The sequence below is a fragment of the Triturus cristatus genome, chromosome 3_1 (assembly GCF_964204655.1).
Source record: "Triturus cristatus chromosome 3_1, aTriCri1.1, whole genome shotgun sequence".
In the NCBI taxonomy this organism is placed as follows: domain Eukaryota; kingdom Metazoa; phylum Chordata; class Amphibia; order Caudata; family Salamandridae; genus Triturus; species Triturus cristatus.
In genome coordinates, this window is record NC_140583.1 from 911,097,064 (window position 1) to 911,120,402 (window position 23,339).

Below are 23,339 nucleotides of genomic sequence, written 5' to 3' on the forward strand. Positions count from 1 at the left end.
GACGAGTCCAGCTCGTCATGGGCACTGAAGAGGCTAAATATGTTACATTCTTCACAGTCCTTACATGGTTGAAAATGTCTCAATTTATGGAACTGCAATTATGTTGCTGATCTATCCGTCCTTCAAGATGCAATTATTCTCTCCCAAAATAAGAAGAGCATCAGGCCCCTCAAAACAAAACTTCAAATCTCAGACAGACAACCAATTACTTCGTGTGACCCAATACAAAGCTAAATAGGGGTTCAGCACAAGCATACTGCATAATGTCTCTATGCCATGCTGACTAATATCATGGTGTCTTAAAAGCACTTTTGTGAAAGATTGTTTTATATAAATAGTTTCCTTGAATTTGGATCATCACTTGCACATGGATATTTAGTCTTCTGGCTCAGAAGGAATTAGGATATCTAGCAGCTTGCAGCGTTCTTTCACAATATTGAGTGCAGCAGCGTTGAGAGCCCAATATTGACTAAAGCAATATCACATTAAGGTCTGCTGCCAATTATAGGTTTACTATTCTTAATCTCATATCCATTTACCTAGCTGATGTACATGTCTTCCAGCTAAAAATATTTGAAGATAAGGGGATAGGAAGACAACAAGCAAGTACTGTGTGGCCTGCAACTAGCTCAGGGAAGAACATCAGGTGCAGCAGAGAAAACAAAAGGAACACGTGGAAGGAGCTGGCAGTGAATCACTTTTGTATTCCATACATACCCAAGTACACACTCAGCTGCTGTAGGAGGGCCCTGAATTATGCTGATAGGCTGCAGAATGTAGCCTCTAACACAGGATGCAAACCTTCCTGGGGGTTATATAGTACATATACATGAACGTGAATCCTCTACCCACACACAGCAGTTGAAAGCAGGGGCCGCTGAATAGGTTTGGTCATACATGAAATACAATTGTAGATGGGTAATAGTGAATAGGAGGGATGGTTTTCACCTCAAAATACTGAGTGACATCAAAGAAAAGTCTAACTTCGCTCTTGTTGTCTGTTTAGCGTCGCTCAGAATCCCTTCACTAATACTGTGTACTGTTCATAACTCACCTCACTATCATAATGAGGCTTCTCCATCTGACAAAATAACACAGAAGAGGGAGAACACCAAAGTAATCCTGACTGTGCAACAGAAGCAGGTGAAGTAACTAACAAATCCAACTGCCTCACTGAACCCAGTGAATAAACCAATAAGCCCATTTGCCCCACTGATGCAAGGACAGAATCAGTGGTATAGGCCCAATCTGTATGATAAACAAAAGACAAAACCTTGTGAGCACCTACCCAGGTTATGCTGGCACCATCTTGGTCTTTGATACATCATCTAAACTCAGATCTTGGATGTCTGGTGTTTCTCAACTTCTTAACAATATACTAACCCAGCCTCTCACTGAGGCCTTTGCTGCAGCCTTCATTTGTGCAAGACTCTCTCTGGATGGACTACTTGAACCCTTCTTTATGGACTGTGTGAAATACCACAATACCTCGATGGATTAGTTGTTTGAGAGTGTGAAGACAACACCGAACATTTCTTATTAATGATTTATGTGTGCTGGCAACAGCTCTGAAATGTCTCTAAAATATCCTTCTATTATCATATCCTTAATTAATTTCTGATTCTTTCCCTCTTCAGGAATTGATTGAGTCATTGAGTCATTATAGTGGATGCCTCTTTTCCATAGGTATTAAACCTGAATGAACAGATTTCCAATGACAGAAGAGCTGAAAGTCAGCTACCACTGAGCTGTATTATGGCACATTATCTATTTATATGGGCAGTACATATAGTATTATTATACTTGTTAGCTTTATTCTAGGAAGTAACCCTCACTTATCACAGTTCCCAAGAAAGAGGACGATAGACTACCTGCTGACAATGTAAAAATTCACCCCCTATTATGACAGGAGGTTTACATTCTATTAAAGACATGGAGGCGAAGATTATGACAACCCTTCTTTACTGTGTTCTCTAGCAGCAAAGTCAAAACCACATAATACATAGTGAAAAATAAGAAAAAATGGTAGCTTGCATAACCAAAAACATGAACAAGAACATTACATTGTAAAGGTCCTGATGACATGACAGATTCAAGTTTAAACAGCCCTGACTGAGACAGCACTTCTTCTTCTTGGTCTGTAGCTCCATGCGATGAGCATTAGACAGTCTCAGTGAACAAAATCAAAAGATGCACCATAATGATGCAACCATTGTTTACCTTCCTGTGAGTCCAGAAAAAAAATCTAACTGGCAGCATAGCCTCCAAATTCCCTGAAGAGCATCTAACAGGATTTTACTGAACTGTAGATAACGAAAAACAGATCAAGAATGAATTAAGGAAGATGACGGGCGGGATAATCTTCGCCTCTCCATCTTTAATCAAAACTAAACCTTCTGTCAAGATAGCTCATGAAATGCAATCGACAGAACTGCGAAAAGCATGGGCAGTCAACTTTAAATAATAGGATTTAAAGGTTGAGTCCTGAAACCAGTCTGCAACGTTCATTGAGGTCTTCCATAATTCTTTGATGCCACTGTCCTCTAGAACAATGAGCTCCAAAGATCGATGCATCTATCCCAACCTCCCCTAGGATCAAGCTCACCCATCTAGCCAAGATAGAGAAGGTGACAGGGCTAAAGTTGTTTTTAATAGATATGAAGAATTACTAAGCTAAATGAAGACTGAAACAACAGTCTGGACCTCATAAAGTTTCAAACATTGAACTACACATAGCTTTTTCTCAATCAGGAAAAAAGGGTAAAATACAGAGTGGACATAGTTTTAATTCTCGTTATGGTATATAAAAAATTATACCCTGTGGGGGGAAAAAATCTTAGTTACAAAGCTTTAACATCTGAAACTCTTCTTATGTTTAATGTTTTTTAGAGCATAGCGAGCTTCACAACCAGCTGCTTTGTCCATTGCAACAGAAAATTCAAAACAATTCTTACATCACAAATAAATGAATATCTAATCCCATGAGGAATCTTAACGTCGATAGATCGCAATGCCCGACAACTCAAAAATTGTTTGCAAAACGGCTCCTCTTTAATTAAATCATGACCAGCTGGGATCAATAGGCATTTAAATACCCTGTAGGCCTTACCCTGCTAAGGAGGATCGACCAAAAAAGTAACTCCCAGTACCATGCCATTCCATACACTAGCCGACCCAAACTGACCATGCATACTCATAACCTGCTCTAGTGGCCGGAGACCAAGATCCTTAGATAACAGATAAAGCCTCCTGCTAAAGGCCTGGGATATTCCAAGATCCCCTGACACCTTCCATGCCATCAGGGGAAGATGACTTGGTAAAACAAACTCATGTAGATCCCCTGAGGGGTCTACTAGAAAGGGAGGTAAAGAGGGAAGAAGTCTGGAAAGTCTACAGAGAGCTTGAGAAGCCAAGTGTACAAAAACTGTGCTGCTCAGAATGGTGTGAATAGGACCAGAGTGACTTTGTTCCTCCTGATCTGAACCAACGTTGTGAGAATCATCACAAAGGATAGAAAAGCGTAATGTTTTAGATACGACCAAGAATGATGGGAAGAGTCCACTGCCTCAGCTTCCTGAACCGGCCTCTAACTATAAAACAGAGAAAGTTTGAAATTCAGTCAAGAGGCAAAAAGATCTATCTGTAGAGGAACCCAGAGTTGATCGAGTACAAGGAAAACAGATATGTAAACCACCCAGTCGCTCCTGTCCTGAAGAAACTAAGACCTTCAATTTACTACTGAGTTTGCTAACCCCGCAATTACTCAGCACGGACTATTATGTTGCTGTCCAGAAAAAAATCACGAAAGTCTCTGGTCAGATCCGACAGACTTTTTGAAAGACCCGCTCCTAATTTTTTTATGTACTATACTGCTGATATGTTGCTCATTCTTAAATGCACACGTCTGTGATGCCAAACCATACTTTACTCCTGTCATAATCTGCCCGCACCAAGGCTCCCAACCTCAAATGCTTGCATCCGATTCTAAAGTGATATTGGGAACCAGGTCAAAAATAGGTCTTTCACTCCAAGCATCCATCTGAGAGAGCCACCAGCCCAACTCCTATTATGCGTCTTCGGGCAGAGAAATTAAAGCCGAGTATTGGAACCCATTGCTCAAGTGCAGTGTGTTCAGGGGAAAAGGGCTTGAATAGACGCTGTCAAAGTTCTACTATACAGGCTAACAGATTAAACCTGTCTTTCGTCAAAACTGAGCGGATCTTCTTCTTTATAATCTTGATTTTCTGCCTTGGGAGAAAAAGAGAGGCTTTCCGAGACTCTAGAACAAAGCCCATAAACGGAATCATCTGAATTGGAACTAGCAAAGACCTCTTCTCATTTACCCCAAAATTAAGGTTTGCCAACTTACTATTGATCTGGCAGATTTAGCCTCTGGCTCTCCACTGTGCCATTGACCCCGCCCCCACCCCCATCCCCGGTGGCAAAAGGGGGTCACCAACAAAGGATTCATAGCTTCCCTCTGTAGCTGCATAATAGCTTGGCTTTAAGTTTGAGCTCTGCTGGTGTTGGAAGCCTGTAGAGCAAGTCCTACCTCTGCTGGCTCTAGCAAAAACCCAAGAGTAAACACCACCTTTTCATTTTGCTGGATCTTCTTTAGTGAATTAAAAGTTTGAACGTAAGTAGTTTCGCCTTATCAAACATTTCTACAAATAGATGTCCATCTGCAGTCTCTTTTCTTTTCTGCCACCTGTGCCATTTGGGTCAATGCAGATAAGGAAAGTTTTCCTGAATTCTGCAGCTAGGGCTGAATTCACATTCCCTTGAAAGCAAATGGATCTATGAATCCAGCTCCTTAGGACCGAAAGATATAAAGATCCATTGTATGCAGCAGACTCCTTTGTCATCTCCATGATCTGAGCCAGCTGAACCAGTAAATCCAAAAACTAATCCTGGCAGATCCTTAAGGCTTAATCAATCCCCTTTTTTGGGTCCTTCCTTTTCTTGGACAAGAAGGACAGCATTGTAGGGTCAATGTCAGCAGTAGTCAACAACATATTAGGAAGGAATGGCCTAGAACACTCCAACTTAAGCTTGTAGCTGTTTGCCTTCCCCATTGGACTCCTTATCAATTTTACCAAAAAATCTGACTGGGAGCAAGGGACTCATTTGCCAGATCTGGGGTGGATTATTACACTGGGATCAAAGTAAAGTTGATCAAAAGATTCCAAATCTTCCCCTTCACACTCAATACATTCATTTAAGGGCAGAGGCAACCTCCCAACTGAGTCAGCATCCAAAGATAAACCATGTAAAGAGGTATCTATTAGTTTATAAGCATGAAATTACATGAGAGAGGCAACCACACATGTCCAGTGGAAAAATGGACCTCCATAGATGCTCATTACTTTTCTCTTCTTCCAGGAAATCTCTACCTGAAACAAATCCATATACTGACTCCTAGGGCACTAAACTGTCAGTCTTCTGAGACACTTTAGAAACATTCTGGCATTTAAGTAAGCGTTTCTTCACTTCCTTACCAGTAGAAGCGAGTTCCCAGCCAAATGTGACTTTCCCTGATCATCTGTAGGGTGTGGTAGCTAACGAGATATGAGAATCTCAAAGAGGCAGAAATAGAATTACTCACCACCAAATTCGTAGTTCATAGACTTCATTGAGTCACTCAACGATGAATGGATTATATGGTGGATACATAAATGGGCCTCCTGCTTGCTGTCCTCTAAAACCTCTTTCCCTACTGAGGGAGAACCTGATCTTTCTAATTCCTGAATCCTATCAACAGACAGCTTCAGCAAGCCACTTTTATTGGGGCCTTTCATTATTTAAAGTAAAGTGACAAAGAAAACATGGTTTCAGGCTTACCCGTGTAGCCTGACTACTGCAGCTTTTTAAACATGCATGCAAACCTGTCAAAATAACCCTTCCTCATAGGAAATAATCCTAGTTTAAAATATTAAATAAGTCACCCCTGAAAAGGCCTTGTAGCCCACCTGGTAGGATGTTGAGTATTTAATAGCGGTACATGCAAGAAATTGGTGCTGGCACGTACCTAAAGTGACTATCCTTCTAAGGTTGTTTTCACTGTGCATGCCTGTAAGGATTAGTTACTTACCTGTAATCCTAGTTCTCTTCCAGGGGTATCCTCATCAAAGTCATAAGCATTAGAATATTCCCGCCCATGCGCGGGATCCCGGAAACAGTATATTATATGTGCCCCACATATATATATCCATACATATATACCTATATGTATAAACAAGCAACTGCAGCTAATAAACACTAGAGCTGAAACATGCTGTAAGGAATTTCCACTATACATAAAAAATAGCATTATAAACACGAGAAACAACATTATAACTTGTTTAGAAACTGTTTTAATGCTCAGAAAACAGCAGAAATTCTTATAAATCACTGAAAGCATAGGAAGCTCCCAGGCTGCATTGCAAATACCCAGTCTAAAAAGACTGAAAAGCTAACTAATAGCTGCATAGCAAAAAAACTGACACCGTGCCTTTAAGGCACACCTGACCCCCAACTTCCTAACATGCCTCAGGGGTGGCAGTTAGGTCAGTTGTTCTTTGCGGAGACTGAAAAGTCATGGCACAAAGAAATAATAATCTCTGAAAAAGATAGCACACCTTTGCCCGGGGAGGCGGGAGGGTTGCTTATGACTTTGATGAGGATACCCCTGGAAGAGAACTGGGATTACAGGTAAGTAACTAATCCTTCTCTTCCAGGGGATCCTCATCAATAGTCATAAGCATTAGAATAGAATAGCGAGCCTCACCTCATCCCCCTGCGGGCAAAGGAAAGAAACAGAGAATGAACAGTATGCTTAGATAGACCAAGCTACCCAAAAAGGTTCCTCAAGGAGGCTTGGCCTACTTGGGCATCCGCTCTGGAATCGGACTCTAGGCTCTAGGCAGTAGTGCCTGGTAAAGGTATGAACCGATTTCCAGGTTGCCACCTTGCAAATCTTTGCCATTGGCACGTCATGCAAGAAAGCTACTGTGGCAGCTTTCCCCCTAGTAGAATGAGCCTTAGGGGCCAAAGGTAAGGGCCTTTTCGCCAGCTGGTAAGCTAAGGTAATGCAGGAAACAATCCATCTGGAAATGGATCTCTTAGCTGCTGGGAAGCCTGTTCTCATGGCGCCATAGTTGACAAATAGTTGATCCGTCTTCCTAATGCCTTTGGTACTTTCTAGGTAGAATTTAAGTACCCTCTTGAGGTCTAAGGAATGAAGCGACCGCTCAGCCGGGGTCGCTGGGTTCGGGAAGAAGGATGGAAGAGAAATGGACTGATTAATATGGAAATCAGACACTACCTTAGGGAGAAAAGATGGATGTGCCGTTAAGACCACTTTGTGCTGGTGAAAAACTGTGTAAGGCTCTTTGGTACACAGCGCTTGGATTTTGCTTAATCTGCGTGCCGATGTAATGGCTACCAGAAAAGCGGCCTTCCAAGACAGATGCTGCAAGGAAGCTTTGTGGATGGGCTCAAAAGGTGGACCCATCAATTTGGACAATGCTAAGTTCAACTCCCACGGAGGAGAAGGGTTTCGAACAGGGGGGTAAACTTTCTTCAACCCCTGTAAGAAGTCCTTGACCACCTGCATCTGGAAAAAAGAGGGTTGATTGGGAGACCTCCTGTACGCTGTAATGGCAGACAAATGGACCCTGATTGATGCATACTTTAAGCCTGATTTCGCTAAGTGCAGAAGGTAAGGGAGAATGACATCCTCCTGCCCCTTCGTAGGATCAAGGTGATTCTCTCTACACCAAATGAAAAACCTCTTCCACTTAAACGCATAAGACGCTCTTGTGGAGGGTCGCTTCGCTTCTTTCAGAATATGCATGCAATCAGGAGGCAGACCTAAATGTCCGTATTGCAGGACCTCAGGAGCCATGCTGTTAAGTTCAGTGAGGGAAGGTTGGGATGAAGAATCCTCCCGCCCATCTTGGACAGCAGGTCCGGCCTGCAAGGCAGTCGCCTGTGAGGTCGCACCGACAGATGGAGAAGGTCCGGGTACCACCACTGGCGTGGCCAGTCCGGAGCTATGAGGATCATCTTCATGTTGGATCTGATCAGCTTGGATACCACCTTCGGAATCAGAGGCAGGGGCGGAAAGGCGTAGGCAAATGTCCCTGACCAGTCCATTAAAAGAGCATTCCCCCTGGTCCCTGGACGGTGGAATCTGGACGCGAAGGCGTGGCATTTTGAATTTTCGTCGTCTGCAAACAGATCTATTTCTGGACGACCCCAACAATGGAACAGGTCCGCCACCACTTCGTCGTGTAGCACCCAGTCTGGCTGATCTTCGAAGTGCCTGCTGAGTGCGTCTGCTTTGAGATTCAACTCCCCCGGAAGGTGCTCTGCCACTACCGAGAGATTCCGGGCGAGCAGACAGTGCCAGATCGCCTGTGCCTCCAGGGAAAGAGGACGTGACCGAGTCCCGCCCTGTTTGTTCAAGTAGAACATGGTCGTCGTGTTGTCGGTCTGCACCAGGACTGAATCGGCCTTGATCGCAGGGAGGAACGCCTTTAGAGCAAGGTGGACTGCCCGGAGTTCCAGCATATTTATGTGGTAGCCCTGCTCTCTTGTAGACCACCGACCCTGTATCTGAAGGCACCCCATGTGTGCCCCCCAACCTTGCAGAGACGCGTCTGTCACCACCCATTGCACCGGAAGTGGCTGGTGAAAAGGGACTCCCACCATCAGATTGGCCTGACGAGTCCACCATGCAAGGGAGGATTTCGCCGCCTGGGAGAGAGAGATTTGATCTCCCCAACAGCCTGTGGACTGATCCCATTGGACCTCTAGAGCTTGCTGCAAAGGTCGCATTCGCAGTCTGGCGTTGGGGATGAGAAAAATGCAGGACGCCATGGATCCCAGCAGAGATGCAACCTGCCGGGCTGACGGCCTCTGCATCTGCTGCATAAGCCTGCATTTCCGCTTCATTGAAGACAGTCTCTCCTCCGAAGGATACGCTTTTCCCACGCTTGTGTCCAGAACGGAGCCAAGGTAGTGGATGGTCTGAGTGGGCTGCTGCACAGACTTTTCCATGTTGACGTGAAGGCCGAGATCGTGCAACTGTCTCAGACACGTCTGGAAGTCTCTCCTCACCTGTTGCTGGGATGGAGCCTTCAGCAACCAGTCTAAGTAAGGGTAGACGAATAGACCCTGCCTGTGGAGGAAAGCCGCCACCACTGCCATACATTTGGTGAAGACTCGCGGAGCCGACTTGAGCCCGAATGGAAGGACCTTGTACTGATAATGCTTGCTTCCGACCACAAACCGCAGGTATTTGCGGTGATGTCTTGCAATTGAAATGTGGGAGTACGCATCTTGGAGGTCCACCGAACACATCCAATCCCCTACTTGCAGATGTGGACATATTTGATGAAGCGCCAACATACGAAACTTCTCCTTGACGATGACTTTGTTAAGGAGACGAAGGTCCAGAATCGGCCGAAACTTGTGCTCCCGATTTTTTTGGGCACAAGGAAGTACCGGGAGTACACTCCTCTTCCGATTTGCGAAGGAGGAACTTTTTCTATGGCCTGTTTTTGCAGAAGGGCCCTCACCTCCTTTTGGAGCAGCTTTAAGTGGTGAGGACAGGACTTTTTTGGCGGTATGTCTTTTGGACGCGCTCAAAAACGTAGCGCATATCCATTTCGCAGCATATTCAGCACCCAGCGATCTTTTGTGATGCTGTCCCACTCTGCCAGATGTTGTGACGCACTTCCCCCCACTGGAGTGGGCAACGGTCGTAGAGGAAGCCACAGCTCATGACTTTCCTCCTCTTGTGGTAGTGGAGGACTGTTGCTGGTGTCCACCTCTCCCCCTGGTGGACTTTCCGCCTCGAAACTGCGATTTTCCTTGGGTCTTACTCTGAGACCAATGAGGGGTTTGAACCCTCTGTTGAGGCCCCTTGCGTTGGGTGGGTCTATAACGGCGCTTGAATTCTTTTTTCTTCTCCAAACCCACAGCTTTGAGGGTGTCCAGCTCAGTTTTCATGCGCCCCATCTCCTCATCCGTGTGAGTGCCGAAGAGGGAGGTGCCAGAGAACGGGAGGTTTAAAATCCGTTGCTGCGCATCCAGCTTGAGCCCTGTCAGCCTCAACCAGGATGACCTTCTGGCGCATACGCCGTGTGTGTAAGAATGGGCTGAGAGCAGCGCACCATCCGCCGCAGTGCTAATCGACTGATTAGCCACCAGTGACCCTTCCGTGACTATTTCTTCGAAGTCCTTTTGGTCCTCCTTTGGGAGCTTGGACTTCAACGGCTCCATAGAGTCCCAGAGCGCCCTATTGTATCTGCCCAACAGCGCCGCCGCGCTGGAGACCTTGAGGGAAGCCGCTGCGGACGAGCAGGCCCTGCGCCCCCAGGAGTCCTGGGTTCTGCTCTCCTTATCCGGAGGGACGGAAGAGGACGCCGATACAGCATGACCCTTTCTTGCTGCCGCCACTATTACTGAGTCCGCAGGAGGGTCCATTTTGACAAAGACAGGATCAGAGGTAGCCGGCTTATATTTTTTGAGGATACGAGCCGGAACCGCTTTGACGGTCGCTGGGGTTAGGAAGGTGTCCATGACGGGTTCCATGATCCCTGGGACCAAAGGCAACAGTGGACGAGACGCAGACTTCTGGTGAAGTGTTTCGAAAATCACCGACGTGGTGACTTGCGGGACTGACATCTCAATCCCCAGCTTCTGCGCCCCCCTCTGCAGCACCTCATGGTGGGTGTTATGTCGTCTATGGGCGAGACCGCATTCTCCTTGTAGCCCCTGAGTCCTGCCAATGATTTGCTGGCAGCAGCCATCTGGGCGACAGTCGTACCGCAGAAATGGTCCCTTGAGTCTGAGGGGAAGACCTGCGGAGTTGGCTGGCAGACTCTCGTGGAATTGCCGGTCTTGGAGATGCCCCTGAGCGTGAGGAGGAATGGCGCGAAGCCGACTCCGTCACCAGGACCACCGACCTGTCCGAGGCCTGTCTCGACGTCGAGCGTGGTCTTGACGTCGATCTGTGGCTCCGCCTTCTTTCTCGCCGGGACTCTCCTTTTCTCGACGTCGAACGACGCCTCGATGTGGACTGGCGGCCATGTTCAGCAGGCGAAGAATGCCGCCTCGACGTTGAACGGCGTTGTGAAGCTGACGACGGAGGCCCTCTCTCCCTCGACGCCGAACGCCGTCTCGACGCCGGCGGAGATGCTGCCACTCTCGACGTCGACGTGGATGGTACCCTCGACGCCGATCGCCGCCTGGATGACGACGGCAGAGGACTCTTCCCTCTCAACGTCGATCGCTGATGGAGTCGCGACGACGGAGGGGATCCTGCCCTCGACGACGGAGGGGTGACACTCCTCGACGCCGATCGTCGCCTGGTTGTCGACGGTAGAGGTTCCCTGCTCCTCGACGCCGATCGTCATTGAGATGACGACGGCGGAGGTTCCCTGCTCCTCGACGCCGATCGCCGCCGGGTTGACGACGGGGGAGGTTCTCTGCTCCTCGACGCCAATCGTCGCCTGGTTGACGACGGCGGAGGTTCCCTGCTCCTCGACGCCGATCGTCGCCCGGTTGACGACGGCGGAGGTTCCCTGCTCCTCGATGCCGATCGTCGCCGGGTTGACGACGGCGGAGGGGTGGTGTCTCTCGACGCCGATCGTCGCCGGGTTGACGACGGCGGAGAGGTTCTGGTTCTCGACGCCGATCACCGCCGAGTTGACGATGGCGGTCTAGACTTCGACGTCGACGACGTACCTGCTCTCGACGGCGAGCCCGCTGTCGAAGGTCTCTTCATGGAAACATGACCTACCGGAAGATCTTTTCTCAGCGCCGGTCCCAACGCTGAGGTGGAAGGACGAGAGGACTTGCTTCTAGAAGTATCTCTAGGCCTCTTGGAACCCTTCCTCACCGGAGATCGTCCTCTGGATGGTTGTGCCAGGCCATAAATGCGATTTCGCTCCCTGTTCTTTAAGGTTCTCTTGGACAGGCTCTGGCAGTGAGGACATGTCTTGGAATCATGATCCTCCGGTAGACACAGGATACAGACCCCATGAGAGTCAGTCCTGGCCTTCTTCTTGCCACAAGAAGGGCAAGGATCGAAAAGAGATAGCATTTTAAGGTTGAAAAAATGCCCAAAACTGCCTAAAAAAGACAGCCTCCTACTTCTTTAGATGTAAAACGTTGAAGTAAGGGAAAAAACTGTTGGAAAACAGACAATATTTTCTGACAAACTCAGAAAAAAGTGGAGCTCTGTTGCCAGGATCCTTCCAGAAGGAGCCGGAAAGAACAACTGTCCTAACTGCCACCCCTGAGGCATGATGGGAAGTTGGGGGTCAGGTGTGCCTTAAAGGCACGGTGTCAGTTTTTTTGCTATGCAGCTATTAGTTAGCTTTTCAGTCTTTTTAGACTGGGTATTTGCAATGCAGCCTGGGAGCTTCCTATGCTTTCAGTGATTTATAAGAATTTCTGATGTTTTCTGAGCATTAAAACAGTTTCTAAACAAGTTATAATGTTGTTTCTCGTGTTTATAATGCTATTTTTTTATGTATAGTGGAAATTCCTTACAGCATGTTTCAGCTCTAGTGTTTATTGGCTGCAGTTGCTTGTTTATACATATAGGTATATATGTATGGATATATATATGTGGGGCACATATAATATACTGTTTCCGGGATACCGCGCATGGGCGGGAATATTCGAATGCTTATGACTATTGATGAGTATCCCCTCGAAGAGAACTAAAGTTCCGAATAAAATCAGAACTCTGCTACCTCTGGGTCAGGACAAGCTTTCGGATTAATTCAAACACGATTTGTAATGTTTATTCAAAATTCAATTCAGTGGTGAAGTCACATTTCTAATAAATATTTAGGAAAAGTGACCTTTAAAAAGTTAGACCTTGATTGCCTGACCTCCAGTAGACTAATTAGCGTTAACGTGCTGGCAGATGGCTCTGTCAGTGCTACCCTTTAATGAGGTGTGCAATCTACTCCCAGAGCAGGAACAATGGTGTTGTAGTTTCTCCTCTTTTCCTTCTGCCCCTTGGTATATTCCCTCCTCCCCTCCCTGTTTGGAACGTTCCTGGAGTTCGCGTTAGAACATTGCCTGTGAGCAACCGGGATACGGAGAGTGGATGACTGTCATTAAAGACGCTCATTCTTTACCTGCTGCCTCAAGCTTCTTTATTACTTCACTGGCAACGAGAAGTTTGTAACACACGCTACTACGAAAATCCTCATTGAATTTTTGAGTGACTTGTTAAGCTGCAAAGGAATTCCACAAACTTTAGTTACAGACAATGGGGTTCAATTTGTGTCAGAGGAGATGAAAGAATTCTTTAGCAATATGGGAATCACACATGAAAAAACTGCATTATATTGCACCTAGGCCAATGGCCTCATAGAAAGAACAAACTGCATGATTAAAGAAAACATCCAATTAGCCACAGTAAATGGACATGATTTAGACAAGTCATTACGCGAGTGCATGTGGTCTTACCACACCTCCATTACATACATGAGTGACGAAATGCACGCCATTTTGTCCAGTTTTTTCAAAGGATTCTTGCGTAGCTGTGCGTCCGATAAGGAGCGTTAGGTCGCTCCACCTGGAATATACCTTACCACACCTCCCTCAACTTAATAACAGGAGTCTCCCCTTTCTTGTCCCCACCCTGTTTGGAACGTTCCTGGAGTTCACGTTAGAACGTTGCCTGTGAGCAACAGGGATATGGAGAGCGGATGACTGTCATTAAAGATGCTCATTCTTTACCTGCTGCCTCAAGCGTCTTTATTACTTCAAATGGCTTAGACCTTTTGATGGGAAGACCTGGGTGTGAGGTATGTAACACATATCAGCTCAGGCATGGCAGCTGAGGAGGGTTCAGGAACATCATTAACTGGTACACATCCATAGTTACGTACAAAGGGAGGCCTGGGTCAGAGAAGCCTTTTGCTTCCTGGGCTGTCTGGAGCGAGTTTGGCACCAGCCCAGTGGAAGCAGGAGCTGATCCGAGAACTATTTTGGTGTAGTTGAGGAGAAAGGGACTGCTCATTTCCCAAAACACCCTGGCTGGCACCCAATCCATCTCCAAAGGCAAAAGGATTTGCCATCTTTCATTTTCAATTAGAATAGTGCACTGTGGGATAGTTTACAGTAAGGCAAACAAGCTGTGCTGCAAATGTGGGAAGGTGTGCCCTTGGGAACTTTTTCCTCATTGGTTAGGGAGCATCTGGGAGTCACTCCCAACCCACTGGCTAGTAAATTCTACAAACATGGCACCTCACCCACAGCTCACAAGTACACATCTAGACTTAAGGGAGAACAGAAGGGGACTGAACCTGCTGTCTGGAACCTGTGTGGAGACCTGAAGAGCTGGACCTGCAACCGTTTGTATCCAGGACTGAGAAGTCGACTGCAAGGGTCAGTTGGTTGATCTCCTTGTTACTCCAGGGAAACAACAACTGCAGGAGTTTTTTTTTCTCAAAGTGCTCAAATGGCCTGTTGCCACTTATCCTGGCTGGACTGGACGCTTGTTTCCCTTTGCTTGAGTGAATTCTGGTCTGTAAATGTTGTTCCTTAGGTCAGGGGAGCCTTCGCAATGGGCAGAAATTCAGTAAAGTTGAGACTTAAAATATTTTTGGGCTTCCAAAACCTGTGGAGCTTCAGTAGAACCTTGCGGCAACAGTGGCCGATTTAGAAAGGACATTGTTGGATACATCTACAAGGTTGCCCCGCAGGAGGATTTTGAGATCCATAAAAAAGTCCAAAGGTAGACATCTTAACCAAATGAAGGTGAGAAAGGTATCCGCCTGACAAGAGGACTATGGTGCCACAAAATTTGTATTTCTCAAGCTCCTACCTTTTTGTGCTAAAACCAACCACTTCAGTGGGACATGTCCAACAGCTATCTGGCTTTGAGAAGACTTTGGTGGATACAGCCTGCAAACTTGTCCCGCTAAAGGAGTCTGACTTCCATTTCAGAAACTAAGACAGAAGATAAAATATTTGATAACCCGGACCACTTAGTTGGTGTATCCAACACGAGCTCTATTGCGGTCTACCTGAACTCCCGCTTAGGTCCCAGTCAACTGCGAACAGCGACTACTGATTGGCGCTATACATTTTCTTAGCCTTTTTTACCTTAAAAACTTTAGAAATTCAGATCTACAATTTCCCTTATTGGATTTTTTCCTTTTGGTCTCATTACGTTTTTCTCTATTTTTATAAATTGGTTGTGGGATTTTTATTGTCCTATTTCGAGACTTTGTGTTTTCTTACTGCTAAATACTGTACATGTGTTCCTATGTCAAGGCTGTCTGCTCTGTGCCAAAGCTACCTGGGTTGAGTTAAGGTTTAAATTAATAAAACTATATTTTACCATGACAAGTCTGTGGCCTTATTCTTTGAGGTTGATTCACATCCATCCCAATTAATAACCCACTTATGTACACCTCATATAAGGATCACGTGCGGCTGTGCAGATTTTGAAAATACGTCCCACCCGCACTGCTCAAAGTCTGTTTAGGGTCACACAAACATCCTACAGCAGGTAGGGGCTGTCTGTCACAACTCCTGATTTTTAAAGGTGCTCTTGACAGGGAGGCTTTGACCATATTTGTTTGGTGGCCCATCATCACTGTGTGTTCTTGCTTGTACATAAACCCCAGATCACATGCTTTCACATCACTGAAGACTTCACTAAGGTACCATATTATGTACCATAAATAGTTACAAATCAACTTTACTGGGCGAATGTAGGGAGATCAATACATATCATTGCCAGCCATGGGCAGGTTAGCGGTCGGGGTGGGACCCGGGGGTTTGGGGGGAATTTCAGAGTTAGTAGGGCTTTATTTGGTTTGAAATGCCCTGCATTATTTTAGTATAAAAGGAAAAATGTCAAGATGATGCAATGTGACAATGATTTGGCAGTACTCTCTGGGTTACAGAGACCTGCATGATACGTGTTCTTGATAAATATAATATGTTTAAAAAAAAAAAAGAAAATCAACTTTAAATCAATGGGCAGCGTCAACACATCATACTCATTTATTTCTTATGATGTATTCTATAAGCGCTGAAGCCATGGAGCTGACACTCTTGTACCATATCATAGGACAATTAGGTAGGTGGGTCCAAATTACACCAAAATACTCAACAGTCACCTATAAAAGCCATGCTTCTTTCATGTTTTGAAGCCACCAAGGACATAAATACTATGGTCATAGTGTCTACTTAAGCTATCTTTCTGAAAATGGATTGTACACGATAGAGAGTGCTCCGCAATGCCTTGCTATATTCCATATGTTCAAAACTAAAATCCGGCAGTGCATGTTCAATGCCATTAAAAGGCAAGACATTGTCAATTAATTGACAACAAATTGTATAGTGTGATGCTTTATGCAGAAACAGATAACCCTTCAATTTTTATGGCCCACTTCCAAACGGTTTCAAGGGCAATCCCACATGCGCAAAAATGCATTTCTGCCCACACAGACATATGTCTGAAACTCTAAGAAGTAAACAAGAAAAATGACACAGTGTGCTTTAATTTGATTCGCTTTTCTAGAAGGCACACAAGTATTACTTTCAATCATTCTTGCTTGAAATGTTTTAAGATGGATTAGCTGTATAAACTGTATAATAGGGTCACATTTGTATTTTCCATAGTGAATTGAGCATACTAATAACAAGGTCGACTAACCCGTCGTTGCAGCAGCCCAATAAATAATGTATATTTTTCTCCATTGAGAAATAAATCTCTTATCAGTATTAACCCCCAGAACTAGGTGTGGGGAAGCTATGCTGATAGAGCACAGCTACTGTTGAGCAGTACATTTTTAACACTCAAAAAACATATGCTCAGCCTTCATTATAGTGTATATGTGAGGCACTCCTGAATTATCAGGCTTTTATCTATATATTGCTGCTGTGACGCCCAACATCACTCAACGATAACACAATCGCCTATAGAAGACATGAGATAAAACTATATACAAACTACTCAGCATAGCGATCCCACATAGTTGAGTGCCAACATACTTCACAATGTTAGAATAATACATAATAACACAGAACTTTGAAAATACTCCCAGTATATGCAATAAATTGACTTTTAAGGCATTCAACCACACTTGTTACCAACAGCTACTTACGCATCTACATTTGCCAGGTAATGGCAGGTTGGTCCTATACAAGCAGTAATTAACAATAACAGCAGCAACTGTTATCACTCACTCCTAGGATTATGTCCTGCAGGTAAGAAAAGGCATCTCAACGATCACAGTTTATCCACTCTATCAGAGAGAGTATTCTTGCAAACAGTCACTCCAGGGTCAGTCAATTAGAAACAAATCTCTCTTAAAAAACTTAACACCATCTCAGCGGTTACAACAAAACTCTCAATACACAATTATATGCAATGACATCACGGAACAAGAAATCAGAGGGAAGGAGAAAATGTAATAATAAGCAATTCTTTGGAATTCACGCCACAAAAAACAATAACCTTCTATTCAGGTACAAAGCTTGTAACCTCCTGGTCACCCAAAGGGAAATCAGCTCATGCTGGGTCTATCAACCATTGTCAAAAATACCGTTTCCTCCTCTTTTTCCTTGTCACATATACTCCTCAAAGGCAGTCTTATGAGAGACCGTACGAAACTGGCTTAAGAATCACCAGTAGACAGCATATTCACTCAAGAGAAAGGCCTTTATGTTTTCTATCAGGGTCAATTTCTCCATTATTTGCCAGCCCAACAAACAATGGTCTCTTACAGATCTCAGGTCACTCCACGCTGTCCTCTACATTGGAATTAGAGGTGGTGAGGTGCTGTATATACTTGCAAAAAAATTATTAGCAGCTTACTGAGAAGTGTGAAGGATTCTACCCCGCTATTTTGCTTCAACAGAGCCTGGATTGCGTGGTTAGAAGCTAACCTCGCAGACATAGCTCTCAATTTACTTTCCTTTTCCATCACCTTCATTTAGAGTCTTCAGTTTTCTTATGAAGGTTGTCTAATTGGGGTACCTGAGCTCTTTTACCCTTTGAAAAGCCAAGTACTAATGCACCTGCCACTCCCTCGGGTTCAGGTACAACCCCATTTATGTGAGACTCAGAGCGAAAATCGTCTTACAATGGACAAGTCTGTAGGCTCCTTGAGGACACAAGAGCCTCACTCATGGAGTGGGGGGTCTGGGTCTTACAGACCTAATTTCTGACAGCTATTGCATTAAGGAGCGATCTATGCCAGTTCCCTAAGTAGGGGCACAGCCTCATTCAAGTTTAGGATCTTAAATTGAACACTGGCTGAAGCAGTCAAGAAATGTAGGTTTCTGCAAACGGGATGTAGAAGACACTCTGGGTCAGTTTCTTAAAATCTTGGCCACTGAAATATAAAACAATAGTAAGGTGAAATTTGTATTTTTCAACCTAGTAATTTAACTGGTAATAGTGGGCAAGTTGACCTCATCAAGTAAGGGTTGTAGCAGAGTATCTGTAGGAAGTGGAAATATCTGTAGGGAGTGGAACATCGCCCTGGTGACTGTCGCTTTGCTTTTTAAAGTGGACAATTCTGTTTTCTTAATGTTTTTACTGCTAACGGTTGCCCTACCTAACTCTGAAGTGAGGATATCTCTATTGCCGTGGGCTTCTAGCAAATTTCTCACGTGGAAGGCGGGACAGCTTAAACTCCAGGGTACACTTCCCTATAGTATTACAATCCCTTACCATCAGAGTGGCCTACATGAGAAAAGCAAAGGACCTGTGCACTGTGCACAGCCTAAGGACTTATGTCTTTGTTCTTAAATGTGGACAACTGGAACTTGCTAACACAGTCAATTGAGGAAGTGTTACCCAATGTTTCGCTGCATTATAATGCAAATTTATGTACTCTTCAGTGGTTTTTAATCCGGTCGACAGGATAAACATGAGCTGCATGAATAGAAAGTCTGGTATACTGGCGTTGCCAGGGTGAAACCCTATCAATCAAATTACAAAGTATAAACTCTTGAACATAACGGAATTTAATGTTGAAACCCTTTCAAGATAATACCACCCTTCTTTCATATAAAGAAATAAACTGTCAAAACACGCAAAGTTTTCAACATTTAGACACTTTAGAGTCTGAATCTTTATTCTAAATTTACAAAGGTTTCAAAGCAACCACAGGGCATAACAAGCCACGTTCATGCACCCTACACTCTCTGAAAAAGGGCACTGTGTTTCACATGAAGAACATGTAACACATTTTTCAAAAGCATTGAGAATGACCTTGTAACAATATAAGCAAATAATGCTATGAAAACCAGTGTGTGCAAATTAATTCCCATTTTATCATTTAAATTGACCTGTAATCAATAATTCACCAAAAAACATCCATAACAATGATGGCAATCATTTGAAAAATTGTGCAGTGTGACAGTGCAGACGGTGCAGCGAAAACAATGAGGCACAGAAACAAAATACATAAAATTTAAAAATAAATGCACTCATTTTGCAAAGGAGCCTGCAATGTATATGGCTCTGATATTTTTTTTTTAGACATTTATTGGTTTTTGAAGGATGCTGACATTTCAACCCCAAGCGTCAAATCTGAGATAGAGTCATCATTTGGACAAAAAGAGCCAAGGCCACTTTAAAAAAAAAACAATCAATAAAAAACGGTTAAAAAACAAATCTAAGAATTCCTGACAACCAGATGAGTTGATGACAAGCCTAATAAGCGGCTCCTTCACAAATTGAGCAGAAAAAAGTATTAAAACAAAATCTCCTTATAAAAAAAAAAACAAAGCAGAACCGCTCTCACAGTTGTGTGACAGTAGATCAAGTCAGATCATCTTGACTAAAGTCCCAGCTTTAGGAGTTCTTAAAAAAACACAGCAGAGCTCTTAGTCCTGGCCCCTTGATATACCTTATTCAAAAAAAGTTGTTGTCCAGAGATTTACACTTTTGTATCATTAGAGAAGTAATTTAGTTTGGGTAGCCATTGCTAATCCCAGTCGAATTTTTCTGGACGATATTTTTTAAAATGGTATATGTGTTGCAGTGGTGATGTAATATTTCAGGAATCATGAGACCTATGTACTTCATTTTGGTGTCAAAACATAGGTTTTGGGGGGTCAAGTAGTCCTAAGATCAGAAATTAGCTTCTCAGAGCAACCCTTACACCATTTTTCCAAAATGGCAGCTCTATAATGATGTGTTTTAGCCATCATATCGGTAATTAATTGTAATATTGTTTTTGTTTCAGGTTTTCCATTGATTCAAATTTGTAAACATGAGCGAAGCAGATGGTAGCAGAGGATCTTTACCTCCTGACAGAGTGTTGCTAACTGCAAAATCTGAGGACTCCTTCAGCAAATAAAAAGGTGTCAAATGCCAATCTAATCTGAAGAAAAACTAACCAACTGCAGCTGAACAGAAGAGAGTTTGAGATGCTGCAGAAATATGGCAATACGAAGATCACAAAAGATTGAAACTGATTGGTCAAGAGGATCAAATATTTTATCACTGTAACAACAAGTGCTACAAGTCGTATACAACGGAAAAAAGCCTGGGAAAAAATTGTCAAAAGATAGCAGAAATCACAACAAGAATCGGAGTCTTCTGAGAAAGTGATGACACCAAACCCAATGCCCATCCATTTAGAAGATCCAACTCCAGCAGCTGATCAGAAAGCAGAGGATCTTCAATGTGTCATCTGTGGTTTAGCCAGAACAAGGACCAAAGGGATTGATGAAAGAACAAAGTACAGAGTATTTGTGTCTCAAAAGGCAAACAAGTTTTTATCTGCAGCAAGTTTCTTCCAAGATTACGTTTTCAGCCGAGCAGCTAATTTAAACAGCAAGGTGAATGTCGATGCAGCAGAATTGTATGCCCACTCGAATTGCATGCATGCATGCATAGATTTGAAAATATGAATGTACAATGAGCTCCCAGCAGCAACGTAACCACCAGCCTTCCATTAAGTTTGCACTCTTTGAACAAGCAAATTAAGTTTTAAAGCCACTCTTGAGAATTGGCTACAGGTTCAAACTCAGTGAGATCAGAGAAACAATGGTCAACATTGATGAAACTGTATTGATCCATAATAATGAAATCCAAAATTTGCTGGTGAGAATGTACAATGACAGAATTTATTTGTGTCTGTCTAACAAAAAGAATGAGCCACTTATGGTGTTCTCAGCTGATTTGTCTCCTGAAGTTCTTTCAGCGAAAATAAGATCACAGGAGGTACCAAAATCAGCAGGAACCATCTTAAGAAATGTCCTGAAAGATTTAGATTTTGGACTTAATGACGAATTTTGTGCTGCCCCAGATTTCCACAGATCATGGGAGTTAACAAGAATGCCTGATGTTGTCTTACAATTTTTTACACGATTGTTTTATACCAGCAAAGCAAAACTGTTACAAAGTAAAGTTCTTGAGTTCAGAACAGAAGCAAACAACATTGATGATGGCTTTGAAGATATAAGCGAATACGTGAAAGACAATCCCATGAACTGACAGGATTATGCTGTGCAAATGTCCTGTCTTTTCCAAATCATGCTTTATGAATTACATCATGGCAAAAAGAAAACTCCTCTACACATGATGACTGCCCACACAATCTATGACAAGTGCAAAAGCAAATAGCTAATCACTTTAATGATTAGGAATTGGTGTGCCAACAAGTTATAATGACATGGTACAAAGCAGGAACTTGTTAGAAGATCATGCTATAAAATCGTATGAATCTGACTGCACACCACTTTCAAGTCACTTTACCACAAAAGGATTTACAATTGGTACTCTTGACAATTTTGATTTTGAAGACAACTCTTCTTTGTCTGGAACATCCAGCACACGTGATACTGCCATGGCACTTTTTCAAGACTGTATCAATGAAGTAGCTGCTGGAAAACAAGTTGTGTCAGCTGTAGGCATAAACAAATGAAGCTGCACACTTATAACCCAATTGCCTTGCCAATGTATGCAAAATCAATACAAGCCATCAACACATCCCAGTCCACAAGAAAGTTTCAAAGTGGCTGAGGACATTAATCTTCTTCAACTTGATGCTGTGGTCCACAAAGCTGATTCAACTGAATTTATCAAATCGTTTATTCGGTGCAGACAGAGGGATGAAGAAAAGCCAGTTAATCGGTGGGCTGGAATTCATACTCTGATCTGCCGGAATACCGTACCACTGAAGAAGGTTGGGCTTTTTACCAGTAATACCATCTCCAGTCACAAACTACACAACAGTATAGACAGCTCAAAAAAATGTCCAAAACGTGCGTGCTCAGCTTGAGGACCAGCCTATCCTGCCAATTTTCTGCAATGGTGTTTTCCGTATTGTAGCTGAAATCTTTATGAGGGTCCCGCATCGTTCCTATACCCTCCTGCATCGTTGTCACTGGCTGCTGTGCTGTCGCCCTAGGAGGGGCTCTGCTGATTGCTGACTGCCGCGAGTGGCTGCACCAACGTGGGGAGTAGGCTCTGCACGGGACTCCGGTTCCCAGGAGCCCGTGCGCTGACACACCTGTGCTTCTCCCCGCCCACCGCCTCAGTCTAGTGACGTCCTACATAAGTTCTGACGGTATCCGCTTCACGGGACGCGCCAGACGAAGCCCGGACAAAGGGCGGGCCCTCTGTGGCCCTCCGAGGACCTACGAGACTGGACTGGACCCGTCCCCCTGGGCAAACTGTGATTCAAAAGAACCCAGCGTATAGTAAGTTGCTATTACACTCTATCGCTACGACATTTACTTGTCAAGTTTATAACATGTCCACAATTGTGCTGAGTCCGATAATAACGGTGGCTGATAGAGTGGGGACTTTATTGAATGGCACCCTGGATAATTATTTTACTAGAACACCATCCGGAGGCTTAACAGAACTTTCACTCGCAGAGCGCTGAGCTGAGCGTCGACGCTCTATAGAAAATATTAAGAATAGGGCACTGTCTGAGCCTAACCCCGCAGCCATTCCTAATAATGAGCTAGCCCCAGACCTTGCTAATGATACTTTATTCACAGATGGTGTACCTCTTTTGCTGAGAGATTGTGAAGTGCCCAGCACTTGTTCTACTGGAATAGACATTCCAAACTCACCACATGATCCTTTTTGCATTCCCAGTACATCAGGAGTTCTGATTGCTGTGACACCCACTCCTCCTAAGACAGCACGACAAAGGTCTAAGAAACCTGTACAAACTACAAAGTATGGTCCACCACCTACCAAGAAGAGACGCAATAGGATGGAACCTTCCAAGCAGAAGCTGAGCTTTACTGACTTTGGGAAGAAGGCCATCCCCCCTAGTACTAACGTTATAACTGCTGCAGTTCTCACGGACGTGACTGGAATGGATAAT

At 44.2% G+C, this 23,339-nt stretch overlaps 1 protein-coding gene across 5 annotated transcripts in view; it reads right to left on the reverse strand.

Moving 5' to 3' along the window:
* Nucleotides 1-23,339, reverse strand: part of TANK (TRAF family member associated NFKB activator) — a 299,318-nt gene that overhangs the window by 148,109 nt on the left and 127,870 nt on the right. The gene's annotated exons all lie outside the window — the stretch shown is intronic.